This window comes from Ornithorhynchus anatinus, chromosome 15 (genome assembly GCF_004115215.2).
Source record: "Ornithorhynchus anatinus isolate Pmale09 chromosome 15, mOrnAna1.pri.v4, whole genome shotgun sequence".
Lineage (NCBI taxonomy): Eukaryota > Metazoa > Chordata > Mammalia > Monotremata > Ornithorhynchidae > Ornithorhynchus > Ornithorhynchus anatinus.
In genome coordinates, this window is record NC_041742.1 from 6,341,948 (window position 1) to 6,346,286 (window position 4,339).

Below are 4,339 nucleotides of genomic sequence, written 5' to 3' on the forward strand. Positions count from 1 at the left end.
TCCTTTTAGGGGGTCACCACTAGGGGAGAAAGAACAGTTGGACAGAGGGATTTTGAGTGAGGTTGCTTTGTTTTTAATAGTGTAGGCAAAAGAGATCATGACATCTGGAGAGGCTGTGCTTGACATGGTTGAAGAGATGAGGAAGGTAAGTGCACAAAAGCCAGTCAAGCAGTAAGGATTCCAAGAGGCTGGGGTAAAGATTTAAAGACTGGATTGGGCAGGTGGGACTAGAAGCAACAGAGACATGAGATCTTGGAACCACCCCTAATTTACTTCCTCAACTTCCCAGCCTACAAGCAGAGAAGCAGCATGGCTCAGTGGAAAAAGCATGGGCTTTGGAGTCAGGGCTCATGAGTTCGAATCCCAGCTCTGCCACTTGTCGGCTGTGTGACTGTGGGCAAGTCACTTAACTTCTCTGTGCCTCAGTTCCCTCATTTGTAAAAATGGGGATTAAGTCTGTGAGCCCCACATGGGACAACCTGATTCCCCTATGTCTACCCCAGCGCTTAGAACAGTGCTCGGCACATAGTAAGCGCTTAACAAATACCAACATTATTATTACATCCCCCAACATCCCCCTGGGCAACTTCAGGCAAGTCTTAGGTTCTCTGTGCCCCAGTTATATGTAAAATGGGGATCATGATGGTAAACCCCATTTGGGACCGACTGTATCCAAGCTGATGAGCTTATATCTAATGCAGTCCTTAGTACTTAGCACGAAATACCATTTTAAAAAATCCACTATTTTACTTTCATGTGCTTAGTGTTGCATAATTGATCAACAGACACTATCAATTAATCTAATTAGTGATACTCTGGCTTGTCAATACTCAGTAGACTCATCTGCATATTACTCCCCTGAGAGTCCAATGGAGGTAGAATGAAACCAAAAGAAGAATTGGTTTTCAGGATAATTACGTGAGAGGAAGGCTCAAACAAAGGTATTGCAATTAGGCAGATGGGTCCACTTATCTTTCCCTAAAGCAAAAAATAAATTTAAAAAGGTATCTAGTGACTCTTAAGACCACAGATACAAAACTTCTTACTTTTAAGTTCAATACTACTGAAACCCAGAATTTTGCAACTCAATCTTACCTGATTATTTATAATTTCAGAAGGATATCTCTGAAGCTCTATTTTAACTGGAATGATCTGAGGTCTTAATAACAATATGCAAGTTATAGTTTAGCTCTAAATAGATAATTCTCATTACATTTGATATTTGACTCTCCTTCAAAAAGTCATGCCATGTCTAGCTGCCTAACGTTATTCAGGGTGACAGGAATCATTGGACCTCAGTGTTTCTAGTGCATGTCTCCTGGAAGTAAAGTGATCATCTAGGCCCCAGGTCAAGGAAAAGCCACCAATGCTCACAAATATATTTGGCCTATCAAGAGCCATGGAGGAAGAAGTGATTTCTCAGCAATCCTGACTTGTCTCCTCGAGTTCAACCTAAAGTTTTTCTGACTTACCGTGATCAATTGCAAAATAAAACCCAAAAGAACAAAAAAAGTTCTGGTTTCCAAGTCCCAGGTCAATAGATGATTAATAATAATTATGGTATTTACTAAGTGGTCAGCACTGTTCTAAGTACTGGAATTATTATATCAAAGTTATAACCAAACCCAGACTCTGTCCCACATGGGATTGACAAGTGAAAAACAGAGGGCAGGCTTTTGTATCCACATTTTAAGCATTATAACACTGAAGCACAGAGATAAAATGACTTGAGGTCACACAATAGTAGAGTTGAGATTAGAACCCAGGTTCCTTGGCATCCCCACCTGGGCTCTTTCTACTACATGGTTTCTCTAAAGGGTAAACCATCAGGTAAGGCAGAGTTAATAGAATCTTTGAGTTTTCCAAGTGCTGATTCTTGTAATGTATTCAGTACACAGCTCTAATTTATGTATATTAAATGCCTGTCACCCCCTCTGGACTGGAAACACTGTGGGCAGGGAATGTGTCTATCAACTCTGTTGTACAGTACTCTTGCAAGCACGAAATGCAGTGCTTTGCACACAGTAAGCACTCAAACATGATTGATTGATGGAGCCTCCATTTAGATTAGAGGTCTGTAATACAGCTTTAGAGGATGCACCATAAATTAGCCATTTAAAGACAGCATTTCCATAAATAACTAAATTCATTCAGACTAAAATACAGTTGTGGAGGATACACCATGATTCTGACATTGAAAAAACAGCATTTCCACAAATTCAAGGCTAAAATGACTGTTTAGCTTAAAATCTTCAGTTGAGAATGCATACCCATGGGGGTCTATACAGCCTTGAATCCCCCTCAGTTGACTTAAAAGCTTCCCACTACCACTTCCCATTTTACCTGTCTGTTCTCTTCATCCCATTTGGCTATCTTCATTCCTCTTCCTCCAGCCTTTTAGCTAAATCACTCAACTCCCACCCCCCCTCACTCAAGCTGTTGCCTACTTACAAATACCTCCCTACATTAGGCAGATCACAGTTCTCTCCCACTTTCAAAACTGCTCCAAATATAATTGATTACTGGGCCACTGCAGTCTAGTAGGTCATAAAAATAATAGTCATGCTATTTGTTAAGCACTATGTGCCAGGTGCTGTACTAAGTGCTGGGGTGGATACAAGCTAATCAGGTTGGGCCCAGTACCTTTCCCATGTGAGGCTCATAGTAAAACACCCATTTTACACAAAGAAACTGAAGCATAGAAAAGTTAAATGACTTGCCTAAAGGTCACACAGTAGACAGGTGACAGAGCCAAATTAAGAACCCATGACATAACCCCCAAACCCATGTTCTATCCACTATACCATCCTGTTTTGAGGGAACAGGTTTTTAAAATTGTTAGTGGAAATGCAATTCATTCAGTAGGTAATCAAATACTATTAGGACTACTTAAGGCACCTTATCAAGTCATTGGCAGTGTAGTAATATACCTGTGTATTTGTGGGGCACCTACTACAGTTGACAAATACTTGTATACACACTGCCCAACTTTGTAATGTTCATGTAATACTTTGGGGTGGTTTTTTTTTCCCCTCTCCCCTGTCACTGCTTCCCCTTTTCCAAAATTCTGTGTTTTAGGACCGATGGAGAAACTGATATTGAGCATACAACAATGGTACAGAAGGAGCAAGAAACTAGCTCCATGTTTTTTTTTTCCTCTCAAACACAGCCATACGGAATGGAAGCAGCACTACCTTGAAAAGGAAAAAGCACATTTCCTATATTTTATAGAATTTCCACTTAAACCAGAGTACTGAGTAAAAGCACAGAGGGCAGGGGGGAAAACCCCAACACTTGAATGGAGAAAACTTTCCATTTGGAGGTGTGAAAATTTCAACTCACCATCTTTTCCATCAGTGGTGTCTCAACAGGAGAAAGAGGAGAGGGGAGAGAAAGAGGAGAAGGGAGAGTTATATACATATTACTTGAGCACTTACTGTCTGTGAAGGTCTATACTAAGTCCTCGTTGTACCATACAAGGAAATTAGAAGCATTCCCTTTGCGTAACAAGCTTATAGTCCATCAGTCATATTTATCAACCACCGTGTGCAGGGCACTGTATGATACTTGGGAGAGTGCAGCATAGCTGTTCAAACATGTCCTGTTCCCAGTGAGTTTTCCATCACTGTGAGTTATAACAGGAGAGGAGAGGCTTAAATTCTTAAACCCAAAGAGAGTTTGATCAACAGGCCCCTCTGCAGGCAATAGTATAGAAACCTCTCTTTCCATTTGCATTAGTTTTGCAGCTATGGAAACAGTGGATGCATGAAGAAAGGAAATGCTTAAAATAAGCCTGTGCTCCTATTTGGAAAAAGCTGACAACAAACATGTGTGGTCATCTGAGAACAGGGAGTTAAGTGTTACTTGGAGCCATGCTGCTGGGTTTCAAGCATGCCTGGCTCTGATAATTCAGTTAGACAACAAAGAGACAAAATTTACTAACCTAAGTGTTCAAATAGATTTTAAGTAGTTGCTGTCTTAAGAATAAAACAAGTACAGTCCTGAAAGGTAAGGTGCGGCAGTATACCTTTCCTTCAAGACAGATTGTGATCCTGCCTTTCCTCTAAGATCCCCGTTCTAACTTAGCATAAACCTTCTTGGGAGTCTCAAGTCACGCTGGGACAAAAGGTAGGTAAACAGACATCAATCTCACCAAACAGCAGCAAAGCCTTGGGGAACAGGCACAGGATTTGGAATTGAGAGGAAGGTCCTAATCCTGGCTTCTCCATTCACCTACTGTGTGACCTTGGGGAAGTCATTTAACTTCTTTGTGCCTGTTTCTTCATCTGTAAAATTGTCAGTAATTTTTCTCCCTCCCCTTTGCACACAACATGCTTGT